Here is a 16,062-nt window from a genome sequence, read left to right as displayed (position 1 = left end):
AGTGGCATGCCTGCCATTTGTTTATGCAGTTTTCATACTCCACTTTTACCGGGTTTGGCACGATCTTGTATGTACCATTTCCATTTAATAACACTAGCTTGTTATGTTATGTTATGTTTATTTGTAGATCGCACAAACGCCCGAAGGCACCAAGGCGCTAAAGAGTGAGCAAGAACCTAACAGCCAGAATTCAGAATACAGATGTCTTTAGTAGGCGATAAAAGACGAGGTGATCAGCGGTCTTGCACAGTAGCGAAGGGAGAGCATGCCAAGCCTTGGCAGCTGCCACTGAAAAGGCAAGACCGCCAGTGTGCATCAATCTAAAGCGGGGTACCACAATGAGAAGAACAAGTTACTTACCAACTGCTAACGTTCTTTCGACTGGATGTTCCTCCAACGTATTCCACATCTTTGACATCTTTGACATATAATGTCCACAGCTGTGCACTTCGGAAACTTTTTCGGCAGAGGGCGTCATGCGTCGATGACGTTGTGTTGATGTCTCTCGAAGGGCTTCGTCGAGGGTGACGTCACCGGATATTATAAATAGGACGCATATAAATATAATTATTTATATAATTCTAAATAATTATGTTTTTTCCCCCAGAACATGTGGCACCAATTCAATGCCTGCTGGACTGCACATAGCCTTGCGTAAACGAAAGCTGCAATCGCATAGGAAATTCTCCAGAGGGGCAGGTCGAGAGGGGGATATGGAATACGTTGGAGGAACATCCAGTCGAAAGAACGTTACCAGTTGGTAAGTAACTTGTTCTTCGAATGGATTGTGTCATCCAACGTATTCCACATCTTTGACAGACTCCCAAAGCAGTACCAGAAAGATGGAGGAGGGAAAAGAATTTAGAGTATCCAATCAGATGGCGGAATAAAGAACCGCCTTACCAAAGGCCATATCTTGACCATGGATCGTATCCAGGGAGTCATGTTTAACAAAAGTGTGAATAGAAGCCCATGTGGCTGCTTCACAAATATTCCTAATAGGAACTCCCCGTTGCAGGGTGGTGGAAGTAGCCATGCCCCTAGTCGAATGAGCTCGCAACCCTTCAGGAGGGTCCTTACCCGCCAATCGGTAACACTCAGTAATGGTGAGGATAATCCACCCTGACAAGGTCTGTTTGGTAACAGCATGGCCCAAACGGTGTCCAGCAAATCCCACAAAGAGTTGATTGTCCACTCTGTCCCTGTACATCCTAGAAATATAAAATCTCATAGCTCTCCTAGGATCCAACCTATGTAGTCGCTCCTCTTCCTTACCAGGATGAGGAGGAGGAGGATAGAAATAAGAAAGAACCACTTTCTGACTCAAATGAAATTCAGACACTACCTTAGGTAGAAAGAAACGACGTACCCATAGTACCACCCTGTCCTTGTGGAACACAGTAAAGGGTGGCTTAGATGAAAGTGCCTGCAATTCACTCACTCTGCGAGCGGAAGTAACCGCAACCAAGAACAGTGTCTTGAAGGACAACAATCTCAAAGCACAAGAGTGCAAAGGTTCTAATGGAACACCCATGAGAAATTTCAAAACCAAGTTCAAATCCCAAACCGGCACCTGGAAAGGGGACGGTGGGAATACATTAATCAGTCCTTTAAGAAATTGAGAAATCAAAGGGATCTTAAAGTAAGAGCATTCTTCAGACGAGCGCTTAAATATAGACAGTGCCGCCAGGTAACCTTTAATTGTACCAACACAAAAGCCCCTGTGGGCCAAAGAAAGTAAGAAAGACAAAACCATAGGAATGGAACACTGAAAAGGATCAACATTTTGTCCTCTGCACCAGTCACAAAACCTATGCCAATGGCACAGGGATTTTGTTGCTGGCCTTCTGGCCGAAAGCAACACCTCCATCACATCATCCGGGAGGTCCCAATCCTTATATCTCAACCTTTCATATACCAAGCGTGAAGGTTGAGAGTCCTGACCTCTGGATGGAGAACCTGATCCCCCTCTCGCGAGAGCAGATCCTCTCGGTAGGGAAGACGGCGTGGAGGGCAGATGGACATTTCGAGAAGGTCCGGGTACCACGCTCTCCTAGCCCAATCTGGAGCAATGAAGATCATGTGGGACCCGAACCCCCGTAACCTCTGTAACACTTGAGGAATGACAGGGACTGGAGGAAACGTGTACAGCAGTGGGAATGACCAACCGCCATGAACGTGTCTCCTAAGGCTCCTCTCGGAGGAAATTCCCTTGAGCAGAATCTCTTGCACGTCTGGTTGGCACTGGTGGCAAAAAGATCCACTTGCGGGGTTCCCCAAAGGACAAAGATCTCCTGAAGGACTTCCTGAGCCAACTCCCACTCGTGAGAAACCGTGCTCTGCCTGCTCAGAGCGTCCGCCGCCGCATTTTCGTCTCCGGCCAGATGAACTGCCGAGATAAAAATTCCCTGTGGATGGCTCGGAACCAGAGCTGCATTGCCTCTCTGTACAATGGGGGTGACCCTACCCCCCCTCTTTGTTGAGGTAATGCATGGCCACTGTGTTGTCTGTCATGATCAGGACACTCTTGCCCTGCACAGACGGCAGAAAAGCCTTCAGGGCAAGCCTGACGGCCCTCAGCTCTAACAGGTTGATGTGGAGTTTGGACTCCGACGGAGACCAACGACCGCTGGCAGTCAAGGCGTTGGCATGAGCGTCCCATCATGTCAGGGAAGCATCCGTCACTACAGTCACCTCCGGCCATTGTTGCCAAAACGTCTCCCCCTTCGTCAGGTTCACTTCGTTGGCCCACCACAGAAGATCCTGGGAGACCGATAGAGGAATCTGAACGGGATCTGACATCTTTCAAGAGAACTGCGACCACTGCTTCTTGAGGACCCATTGCAGGGATCTCATCCTCGGTCTAGCCTCTGGAAAATGCAGGATGCCATGAGGCCGAACAACCTTAAGAATTCGAAAGCCGGGAGGCCCTGGGCACGGTGAAACTTGTCCATTATCAGCACCATGTGATGAGCCCTCACCTTGGGAGGCTAGCACTTCCCCAAGGACGTGTCCAACACAGCCCCTATGTACTGGAGCTGTTGGGAAGGTGTCAGATGTGACCTCTTGAAATTGAGGGAGAAGCCCAGCCTGTGGAGGGAGTGGCAGGTGAGACCGAGGTGAGCCAATGCTTGCTCGGGAGAACGCGCACAGATCAGCCAGTCATCCAGGTAAGGGTAGACGTGAATCCCCCCACGCCTGAGATACGCTGCCACCACCACCATTAGCTTGGTGAAGACCCTTGGGCGTAGGTCAATCCGAATGGCAGGACCCAAAACTGAAAGTGCGAGCCACCAGCTGCAAACCTCAGGTACTTTCTGTGCTTGGGATGAATCGGCACATGAAAGTAAGCATCTTATAGGTCCAGAGACACCAACCAATCCTGAAGTTGAAGGGCCTGGAGGACTTGAGAAAGAGTAACCATCTTGAACTTGTCCTTCCTGAGAAGTTTGTTCAACCAACGCAAGTCCAGGATGGGTCTCAATCCCCCGTCTTTCTTTGGGATTTCAAAAACTAAGGGGAATACCAACCCTTGTTCCTCTCCACTACAGGTACCAGTTCTATAGCACCTTTCTCCAGCAGGGTCAATATTTCCTGCACAAGGAGCGGATCTAGAAGCTTCAAAGAGAGTTTCCCCGGTGGATTGTCATGAGGCCGCTTTAGGAAGGGAAGGCAGTAGCCATGGGCTATTGTATCCAGAACCCACACATCTGAAGTAATGGCTCGCCATTCTTCGAGATGCTTAGACAGCCTGCCCCCAACCGGCGAACCATGGGACATGGCCTCATGACTTTTTGGAGCGGCTGCGGCAGTGCCTGAAGGCAAAGAGGCAGCTGCCTGAGTGGCTTTGGCACCTCTATTTCCCCGACTACCATGGGTACTTTTTTGCTGACCCCTTTGACTGGCGGCCCCTGTCGTTCTACCAAAGGAGGAGTAGTAACGAAAAGAACCTCTCCTCCACTGCTATCCCTTAGAATGAAAAGGCAGAGGTTGATGCACAGCTGCGCTTAAAGATTTTGCTGCAGCTTTCGAGGTCTGCAACCTCTCAAGACTCTCGTCAGCCTTGTTGCCAAACAAATGTGCGCCATCAAAGGGCATGTTTAAAAGACAGGCCTGCACATCCGGGGGCAAAACCCAAATTCTGCAACCACGCAAACCTGCAAATAACGGTGCTCGCAGCCATGGACTGGCTAACACTGTCAACCGTATCCAAACCCGACTGAAGGGATTCGCACATGGTAACCTTGCCATCTTGCACGAGAGCAAGGAACCCATCTCTTTCTTCCCCCTTGGGAATATGCTCAGCCGATAAAGGAACACAGTTCCACAGAGTGTGTAAAAACCTTGCTAAGTGGAGTTGGCTGATTTCAATGCCATACTACCCGCAGAAAATACCTTGCAAGCCCAACCGTCGAAGCGTTTGTCATCCCTATCAGGAGGGATGGTAGGGTACGCCACCTGCCTCGAGGTGGCCATAGCCACCTGAACCACCAAACTCTCAGGAGTGGGGTGAGTGGATAAATAGCTTGGGTCACTAACAGAAGGGCGGTACTTCTTTGTCAATGATTTATTAACAGCCGGAAGAGATTTCGGTGACTGCCAAGCAGCCGCCACCCTTTTCTGTAAAGTGAGATGAAAAGGTAACACCGGGTCAGAGGACGGACCTTGGTCTAAGATGTCCTGAAGATCATTGTGTACCAAATCTTCAGGAGGACTGGACCAGCCCAGATACTCTGTGACCCTAGCCATGAGCCGCCTGTATGACGACTCCGCATGAGTCCCAGGCTCAGGCCTGCCAAATTCCACTTCTGGAGAAGTGTCCAACCCACTGGCATCATGGAGGGTTTGCCTTAACTCCTCCAATTGACTGTCTCCAGAAAAGACAGGAGCCACATCCTGCTCAACAGGATCCTCAAAATCTGACCTTTCTTCCTCCTCATATATGTCATCCAAAGGGAGGCGAAAACATGGCCTGGGGACAGAAGGGGCCTGGAGTCCATCACTAGCCTCATAGACTTAGCACTAGCCTTCCTTGGAAGATCCACCATATCAGGGCACTCCAATGGTAAATTTCGGCAAAAATCCCCAAAGGCGCCGAAGGCTTCGACACCGAGAGCGTTGTCAGCTTTGGCGGTAAGAGCGCCAAAAGCTTTGGTGTTGACATCGACAACTGTGGCGACGGCACCGATGGCTGTTAAGAAGGCAAAGCCTCGACGTCCGAGTCGGAATAGACACAGCGCTGACTGAGTGGATGCAGGCTTCGAGCCCTTAGTAGGTTGCAGCGGTCACGCTGGGGATGAGGACCGAGACCTGGAAGCACGTCTCTTGTGACTATCCGAAGTCATGTCCAAACGGGACCTCAAAGGTTCCCGATGTGAGTCACGTCGCGGACCCGAGACCGAAGGCGTGCGAGCTGTGGTACGAGACCGTACCCTGCCAGCTTCATCAGAAGGCGCGACCAGAACCATGCCCTGCGATTGAAAAATCGCCAACATCTGCTCCTTAAAGTCAGCCCATTCCTCCGGTGTTGAGGACTTCATTGGGCATGCCACTTTCCTCGCGGCTCCATCCTCCGAGGAGGACGGGTAAGGCGACCAGTGACAGCGCTTCCGAAAATGCCACGATGAGGAAGAAGAATGGTGGGAACCACTCCTGGACCGAGAACCCCGGGCCTCCTCCCGACACAGTGAGTCGCCCCTCGAGTCGTCGGTGGACACTCCTTTGGATTTCGATTCCCGGGACTTACTGGGCTTAGAAGCCCTACCTACCTGAAGCTCCCGCAAGGCCTTGGCAGTCAGTGACTGGCATTTTGAACAATCGTCGGTGTCGTGACTCTCGCCCAAGCACCACAAACAAATGCGGTGCGGGTCGGTGATCGACATTTTAGACTTGCAGTCCCGGCAGGTCTTGAAGAGGTGCACCGAGTTCATGAAGCAAACACGTTTGTGGAAAAAACTGAACTGAGGCTACGGGCGCTGTGCGTCCTATTTATAACATCCAGTGATGTCGCCCTCGACGGAGGCCTTCGAGGGACATTGACCCGATGTCATCAACGCAGGACGCCCTCTGCCGAAAAAGTTTCTGAAATGCACAGCTGTGGACATTACATGTCAAAGATGTGGAATACGTTGGAGGATACAATCCATTCGAAATGCGGATTGTGAGCCGCGACAACGAGTGGGAGTGTAGTGCAAGAATTTGTCATGAATGTATTCATGTCCCACGCCGTTGAATGCCCGAGGAACCATACACAGAGATTTAAACAAGATCCGCTTTTCAACCAGAGCCAATGGAGCTGTCGCAGTAAACGGGTCATGTGGGTCCCAAAGGAGGGCCGTAAGACAGCTCTAGCGGCAGTTCTGCAGCAGTTGAAGGCGGTTAATCAAATAGTGTGGCTGAACTAAATACAACGAGTTGCAGTAGTCTAAGCCACTCATGACAAGAGCAGCTACCACCGCAGCCTTGCATTTTTCAGGCACATAAGGAAGAACTTTCCTAAGTATGCAAAGTTTAAAATGGCTGCTTTTGCATACTGCTGCCACCTGACCATCCATGGTAAGAGATGAGGAGATAGTCACCCCTACATTTTTCACAGATGGCACAGGTACCGGAAGGGTGCCAAGTGCGGTGGGCCAACATTCATTTCTTCTTCTTCTTGAGCATGCCCAATTCCATGTGTTTTTGGGGAACTGAGTACCCACTGCATGATAGGTCATCTGGTTTTTTGACATGCCAGATCGGATTGTTCCAAGCCATAGTAATAGAACATAATACACCTGCTTCAACATATCCATTGATAGTTTACGAAATCTCTTTTTGCCCGCCTGGTATCCAATATTGTTTCATAGACACTCTTTTAGTTGCTATTGGAACCTGCACAGGGGGCATTTTTAACTGACCGACCACTACCGGTGTACAAGTACAAGCACTCACACTAAATGGATAAGTTTTACTTCCCAATCCAAGGGTCAGGCTGTCTAAAATATCAAATCCAATAATGTATTCAGCTAAGGGAACTATTAATACTTGGTGATTGTCTCTTTTTAATTGCCCAATTTTCATGTCAATTTCCGTTTGTACTGCAGAGGTTTCCCTACTACCTTACCCCGTAATCATAAAATGTTTACCTTTAAATCTGAAAGGGTTTCCATGTATCAAAGATGCCTCCATCCCAGTATCAATTAAGGCTTGAACCTCTTGTGTATTTCCAGAATGCCAAAACAATTTCAATTTTACATAGGGTGCCTGTCTACCTTAACATGGGCTGTTGTTACCAGAGTTTGATCACTATCCTATTCATCTTTAAAATGGTATCAGGTAATACAATTGCGGCAAAAATGTTGCCGGTAAAAAGAATTGCGGCGAAAATGCTGTGGTTTGATGGTATCAGGTAATAAAATTGCAGCACAAATGTTGCTGGTAAAATAAATTGCGGCAAAAATGCTGTGGTTTGACCCGGGGTATAAAGGTGTACCCCATTATACCATTTAAGGGGAGCAGGGGTTGCGGGGGTGTTCCCCGCTCTCCTTAAATGGTATAATGGGTCCGCGGGTTGCGGGTGTGTCCCCCGCATCCTTTACATGATTGTGGTGCAAAACCACAGCATTTTTGCAGCAATATTTTGTATTCATGGCCATTTTTGCCACGATTTTAAGACATGGAACCTTTAAAATGTGATCCTTTTGACTCTCTTTCCATCATGGCACTAACCATCTTCCTCAAATCAGCATAAGTCGGTTGGGAGGGTATCGACATAGTGGAGCATTCCTCATCAGCCCCCTCTGGGGATGACCCAAAAGGATCTACCTCTTTTTTTGGTTTATGTAAATCTTGTCGCTTTACTTGTTTATAGCGTTCTTTCCCGTCTAAACCTCATTTTTTATACAACAAATACATATCATGTGTTGCAATCCCATCAATTTCCTCCCGTGACACACCATCTTTCAATAAAGTTAGGAACATATCTTTCCTAGATACACAGGAATCACGACTGTCAAATCTTTTACCAGGAGTGCTTTTTTTCATTTCACCCCTCCCTTTCCCGGGATTGTTCTTGTGGCTTTTCCCATTCACCTAAATTATCAAGTTGTCTAATTGCATCAACAACCTCATCAGTAACTTTTCCCGTCATTCCTACTAATAAGGTCCTTATGATGTTATTATTTGCGGGCGGGGGGAAGGGGCTGTCCGAACTAATGTGTTCCTAGAGGAAACAGATACATTCACCATCCCCATATGCTCCAGTGTTTCCAGGTGAATCACCTCCTTCATAGCATGTTCCCTAATTCTTTGAATGGCTTCCCTCAATTTATACCATTTTTTGTCATCAGTTGGTCTATCCGATGTAATCGGATATTTGTGATTACAACCTTGTGCAGCCAATTGTAAAAGGGACAATGGTCCATCATCACCGTTACCATCACGAGGAGGACCTGCACGCAGGGTCTCCTGTATTTGAACATCATTAGACAAGGGCAAAAACCTAGCAGAATCTGTTGTATCCACCAAAAGACCAGCAGCCCTCCATCAAACATTGTGACCATCCAAGCCAACAAGGATTAACCCGCCCTTTGTTTCAATCGATTCACTAGTTCCCCAACTTCTTGTTGTGAATAATCTTCAAGGGCAGTCATGTCTACTACACCGCCTCCCGGATTCAATGGATGGCTGCCCAATGTTCTGCGTATGACGGGATTAACCATCACCTCTTTACATGCAGGTTTCAGCTTTCCTACGGGATCTGGCTCAGAATCGCTGCTAGTAGTAGTACTATCAAAGACATCGCCATCCCATTGATCGGGATCCCAGTCCACACCTGCGGCAGCAATCACAGTTGCTACTTTGCGTGAATTAACCATACCTCTTCTCTTCCGATATTTATGTCGAGCAACTCTTATCGCAGCTCGTTCAGCCACAGCTTGATATTTGTCTGCTTTATCATGATATAACGTCATTTGAGGTTGTTGCATTAACGCAATTTGTTTCTCAGCAGCCAATTTTGTTTCTAACTTCTGAACAGAGTTTTGCAGGTCTACATTAAGTTGATGCATTTTTCTTAACACATGTAACAAAATCCAGCCTCTCCTCCCGAGAGCTGAACACTCCTTCCCCTTCTCAATCGGGAATAATTGTAAACATTTAATCAATTCATCTGGACTTGCCTCTCCTATACTAGTATCCCAGGTTTCGCTCAATCCTACACCACATGCCCCTGTTTGTGCGATTTTATCATAAGGGCTTTTAGACCACCCCGGAATAGTGACCTCTTCACAATCTCCGCCAGCGGAGCCACATCTTTGCCTAAATAAGGAAGTAATTGCAACACAATGGATAGTTCACTACCCTAACGTCAATATCAACACATAAAAAAACGTACACAAAACAGTAAGAAAACATCATCTTTTTTTTTTCTTTTTACCGTTCCATGTCCAAAAACGTTAACTTCAATTTATCAACAAAATCCTTTGGCATCCATATCAGCACAAAGACCCTGCTTACAGCGCCAAAATGTTTTGCGTCTATTTGGCCATGTGGTGAAAGCACTAACATTTGCGTCTCCCCGGCCCCCTCATCAAAAACTAGTAATTGGACTCAGACTAGCAGAAAGAAAAACTCACACATACATCATATAAGATTATAAAACAACTGGCTCATTACAGGCCCTTTATTTATACCATATATGTATAGATACCAATAAAACAACATGCACTTAGATATATAAGAATTCGAATATAGGTTACATCACCGTCATTCATGAGGCAGAAGAAAACTTCATCTTGGCCACCAAAAACACTGCTTAGTCCCACAGTAGGTAGGCAAAGAGATCACTGCATCTGACGAAGTCTGAAGCGGAGCGTCCTCCCCTTTAGTAAGACTGCATCACCCAGGGTTCAAGTTCCAACAACGTTCCCCATACAATGCTCTCTCCTTTATGGGGGTATTTCCCTGCCCTTCTCAATTGCGCTCTGCTCTCGGCCGAAGAGCAGATCACAAGTCGAAGGGACAGAGGGTGGAAAAGTCCAGTTACAAGTGAAGTAATCCAGCGCCCCTCTCTCTCGCATTCATTACGAGACCCCTTATCATGCACCTGCAGTGTGTTCCGACTCCCTTTCTGTACTCATCCTTCAATGGACAATACAATAACTGTTTTCGGCAGTAAGTCCACTCGAATAATATTTATATGACCTTGCTCTGTTTTCGCTGCTACTTGCTCATTCTGTGAGGCCCGTGGAAATGCAGACTTTATTACTGTAATGGAAGATGAGTGTTCAAAGATGGCTGCGCACTGATGCCATGTTATTCTGGCGTGCATTTTTCACACAAGCATTACAAGCACCCACATGGTGCTGGACCACTCTGTCAAATGTATCATATCAAAGTCTCTTCAAAGTTCAAACACTCATCAGCAGTTCAACTTTACTTGAGTTTTTTATCACACGCGTTTTAACAATGTTCATTCCAGCGCTCACCATACAATGTTGCTGCTTGCAACCTTGGCTTCGGCACAGACTGGTCTTGAATCTGTCTACCCCAACTCACTGGCTGTATTGACTTCACTGATGCTGCATTGTTCTTGGAGCCAAGGATGGTACCACGGTGGCTGCTGTTTCTCCCTGCCTTCATTAGGGACGCGGGAGAGCCCTGGGTATCTTCGACACACAATACAGGATTCTTCAGCTCGGTTTCCTGGTCTTATGCTTTCTAATCTCGATGGCTCTTGAAAGTAATGGTTTCTTGTCTGAAAGGTCAAGAGAACTTCCTTCCTTGCGATCCTCTCCCTTTTTGCCATCTTTTTTCTCTCGTTCAGCTGCCGTCTCGAAACTGCTGTTTCCTCGTGTGCTTTGCCTCGCTCAGAGTGTGCTTTCGTGCTCTGCCTTTTATCTGTGTGGGGAAGCTTAATGGAAGTCAGGTGTGAGTGATGGTCAGTAATTGCCTGACCTCGCCTGACCATTGTATTGGGACATGGGGGAGGCAGAGTTCCTACGTATCCTATCTGATAAAATGGGGTAAAGGTGTTACAGGAAAGAGGGATACCGCGTCTCACCATCCGGTGTCCCACTCCCACTCCCCGAGGACCCCTCACCCAGGTGATCCTTGCGCACTGGTCCACCCCCAGGGTCTGGATGCAAAGGCGATGGCCAGGCACTGGCCACCTGAGCAAGAGATCAGCGGGACTAGTGGTTGAGACACCTTCTGGTTTCTCACAGAGCAAATGGGGGATACCGGGCCTCATCCAATGAAGCCATGACATCTCCCAGGTGCCTGTTTCCTCCCATGTGATCCTCCCTCATATAGCCACCCCCTGGGTCAAGATTAGAAAGCGGCTGCCATCCCCTGGCCACATGAGAGGAGGTTTCACCGGGAATCTGTGATGACTCCACTGGATTGATCACACAGCACACTGGGCATACTGCATGGCATGTCCCAGCCAACATTTCCATATTTGCATGTACAGGTGCAGGAAGAACTGCTGTGCCGTGCCTCCCAGCACTTCTCCCTGCCCACCACCCGGCACAGATAAATGGCACAATAGCACGTTTCTATGCAGCAGCCCACCTGCCCAACATAATTGCTGCTCTGGATTCCACTCATGTGGCATCAATCACCCCCCAGGCATCCAAACAGATATACTGCAACAGGAAGCAGTATCACTCCATGAATGTCGAGGTCCTCTGCGATGTTGACCTCGTGATCACGCACTGCGCTGCCTGCTTTCCTGATTCCACACACGATGCTATGTTTCTGCGGAACCGCACACTGCCTGCATACATGGAGAGCCACAGAGTCCAACAGATATGGATACTGGGTGAGTACTAGTGCCATCACACAAATTCATCTTGCAGCACTAGTGAATGCTATGTGAAAGGGGGTGGGGGCATTACCACAACTGATAAATCCATGCTGTCAAGGCCCTGTGCATGCAGGACATGCCCTCTCGCCCCGCACATGACAGCCACCAACCCACAGGAATAAAACATGCATGACAATGCAGTAGTATGTCAGTGATGCATATTGACCCAACAAGCACGCAAAACACACCAGAGGAATGCAGGAACCACAATGCAGGGAAACACATACCTACACATCGAATGTCACTGCTTAACACCACACATAGAAAATGCAACACTGGCAGACTGTAATGGCATGTCATCTGGTATTCATGTATGTGAATCCATAATGGGAGGAACAGAGACACCTCAAACATGAACAAGAACAGCAAATCGCGCATCAGCGCACATGCATAATAGCAACGTACAGGCTCAACGCAGGCCACATTCACTCTGCAAAGCCAATAACAAACCATGACCGTGCTGACGGCTGGTTGTGAGCTGCATGCATGGTGTAACATGACAATGCATGTGTTCCCCCATACTGAATGGCTCTGCATCCAATAAATGGAAAGGACAACCATGTTGTAGGACAATACATGGAAAATGCGTGCACAGATTGTCCATCAAAATGTCATTAGAAAAGGTAACACATCCACAATGTATGGTGTGAGAAACCTGACGGCACTCACACGTCTAATCCCCAGGAACTTCTGTTCAGGTGGCCAGGGAAGGGCCATCGGCTGTGAATCCCGACCCTGGGGGTGGACTAGTGATGGAGGATCACCTGAGTGGAGGGTCCTTTGGGATTGGGGAAAGGGTACCAGAGGGCAAGACATAGTATCCCCCATTTCCTGACAGTGATTTACCTTAGCCTCCCTCAGCCTTTGTAGTATATTGTTATACAGACACTACCCTTTCCCTTGAAGTCACACCAAGTGCTGAGAAGAAGAAACTAACCCCAACATTAATGAAGATTACCCATAGGAAATACCACTATAGCACTGGGACGAAGAAGAGGGATCCTGAAAGCTATAGAACTGAAGGTCAGGCATGTCCTGTTAATTGGGGTCAGGCAAATGAGCCTAGGACTACCCACATGCAGCCTGTTAGAGATTCACAGGTGTATAAAAGGTGGAGTCCACATAGAGTGAAAGAGAGAGTTGGAGGGAGTTGTTCCGGTTGGCTCCTTTTGTGATGATATCGACCATATCCTGTCTCACATCCTGCCTAGTCCTACTCCTCTTGTACTCCTAGGGGACTTTAACCTCCACCTCTCCTCTGCACACTCCTCTATTCCCTTTCATTCTGTTCTTGACTCCCACATTCTTTCGCCTCTTGTGACCCCTCCCACGCATATATCTGGTTCTTCTCTTGACTTAATTTTCCTCTCAACTTTTACTGATTCTCCAGTATTAGCTCTACCTGTCTACTTGTCAGATCACCATCTACTCTCAATATCAGTTCTGTCTTCCATTCCCCAGAGACCCCTGCTTCTTCTCTTCCCCCCAAAAAATTTGGTGTGATCTACGCAGTTTTAATTCTACCCTTTTTAATGATACCTGTACTGCCATCTTTCCTTCTCCCTCATCTTTCTCTGCTCTCACTGCTGATGAGGCGGCATCTGCTCTTTCCTCATCTCTCTCCCTTTGACTTAATAAACTCTATACCTCGTCTGCCTTCCTCTCCACTCAGAAACCTTCTCAACCCTGGCTTTCCCCTCATCTCTGCTCTATGCAACGTCTTCTCCATTGACTCGAAAGGCGCAGGATCAAATCTAAATCTGCATCTAATCATTCTTCCTATTTCTCCTATCACACTCTCTATGACAACTGTCTACTCTCTGCAAAGCGTGCTTACTTCTCTGATCTTCTTCACACTCAATCTACCCACCCTAGGTGTCTTTTTCAAACTCTTGCACGACTACTTTCTCCTCCCACTGATGATCATTCTCTTAACTCCACCTTGTCCGCTTCTGATTGTGCTCATTTCTTCTCTTCGAAAGTCCTCTCTCTCTGTCAAGACATTGAAGCTTCTCTTCCCCCAAGTACATCACCTCCTTCCTCTTCTACTCCTTCTGCTTTCATTTCTCGCTTTACTCCTGTCTCCACTGCTGATGTTCTTCTCTTGATTGCTAAAGCCCACCCTACTGCTACTCCCACTGATCCAATTCCTTCTACTCTCATACCTAAGGTCTATCCTCTTCTCACACTCTATCTTGTTTCCTTTTTTTACCACCTGTCTCTCTGCCTCTGTCTTTCCTGTTTCCTTTAAACATGCAACTATTTTTGCTATCTTTACAAAAAACCGACAGCTACTCCTTTGATCGTCTCTAATTTCCGTTCCTCTCTCTTCTACCCTATCTTTCTAAACTCTTAGAGCGTCTTGTGTACTCTCAGATTTCATCTTTTGTCACTGATCTTTCTCTTCTTCCTCGCTTTCAGTCTGGCTTCTGTCCCCTCCACTCTACTGAAACTGCTTTGATCTCTGTGCTGAACTCTCTTCTCTCAGCTCGATACTCCAAACACTCCTCCTTTCTTATTCTTCATGACATATCTGCTACATTTGACACTGTGGATCACTCTCTGCTCCTGGCGTCCCTTTCCTCTTTTGGTCTTAAAGGTTCTGTTCTATCCTGGTTTAGCTCCTATCTGTCCCATCAAACTTTCTCTGTCTCCTGGGCAAGCAAGACCTTCATGTCTTTCCCCCTTGATCACGGAGTACCTCAAGGGTCAGTCCCACGCCCGCTCCTTTTTTCATTGTATACTTCACAACTCGCTGCTATTATTTCTTCTTTTGGTCTTCCACATCACTTATATGACAATGACACTCAACTCTTCCTATCCTTTTCTTCCTTCACTTCTGATATCTACCACACTCTCACAGCTTGTCTCACCGCTATTAAATCTTGGATGTCATCTCACTTTCTCACTCTTAATGCAGGGATGACGGAGGTCCTGTTCTTCCCTGCTAACACTCTTTCTCCTCATCTTCCTCCTCCATTCATATCTTTTCTTCCCTCTAATCTCCCAATTTCTACCAGTGCTCGCAACCTTGGTCTTCACTTTGACTCAAACCTTTCCTTCTCTCATCATATTTCTTTTACTGCTCTTTCCTGCCATTTCCATCTTCATAACATCCGTAAAGCTTGTCCTCTCCTTACCTTCCAAGCATCTAAACTCTTAATATCTTCACTGATCTTTTCCTGCCTTTTCTATTGTTCTACCACTCTGTTCGGTTTTCCAACTTCTCGCCTTGCCTCCCTAAAATCTGTCTTTAATTCTTCCATTCGTCTACTTTTTCTCCTTTCCTATCGAGACTCTATCTCCTCCTCCCCCCTCGCTACACTTGGTTGGCTATCCTTTCATTCCCAAATAAAATTTCACTTTCTTTGCCTTGTCTTTAGATCCCTCTCTGGACTTGCTCGTAGTTACCTTGCTGTGCTTGTATCTTTCTATACTCCATCTCGCTCTCTCCGGTCTTCCTCTCTCTTTACACTTGTGGTTCCCCGTCCTCTGTGTGCCCAGTCTCGCTTCCGATCCTTTCACCTTCTTGCTCCTCTTAACCTAAACGCTCTCCCACTTTTTCTTTGTGCTATTTTTGTCTACTCTCTCTTTTGTGCTTCCTTGAAAACCCATCTTCTTCAATATCCCTGAATGATTGCTACCTAGATTTGATTGTTCTACTGCTTAACTATGTTTTATTGTACCGTGTTCTGTTTTTAAAATGTACAGTGCTTTGGCTTAAGGCGCTTTATAAAACACAAAGAAAATACAAAAAAATAAAAATAGTTACCGGCAATGTTACCACTTACCGCCTAACTCGTAATAAGGCCCTTTATGTTGAACACTATCTAAGTTACAATATCCCTAAACTACATTTCTGTATTAGTTGTGAGGTCAAGCATAGGTTTTGACACAGACAGATTTTTGAGTTGAACTTACAGATTTAAGACCTCATCACAAGTTGGGCGGTAAGCGGGCACTATTACCGATGAGCGCAATAGCATTACCACTATGACCCGCGGCGCAAATAGCGTTGTATCACAGCACTGTGTGCAGGCGCACCCTACTCCGGCGATCAAGCTATTTAGCCTGGCAAAAATAGCGCCGAAACAAGGGCTACCTCAAAAAATCCCAGCACTAATAACGTTATCGTCCATGGCCGGTGCTATTAGCACCAGTGGAAATTGCGTCACTGCCGGAACCAGAAGCTCGGCGGCAGCCATTTTCAA

The sequence above is a fragment of the Ambystoma mexicanum genome, chromosome 2p (genome assembly GCF_040938575.1).
Source record: "Ambystoma mexicanum isolate Mex_15411 chromosome 2p, UKY_AmexF1_1, whole genome shotgun sequence".
Classification (NCBI taxonomy): Eukaryota; Metazoa; Chordata; class Amphibia; order Caudata; family Ambystomatidae; genus Ambystoma; species Ambystoma mexicanum.
The sequence above is the reverse complement of the archived record's forward strand: the minus strand, read 5'-3'. Positions refer to the sequence as shown.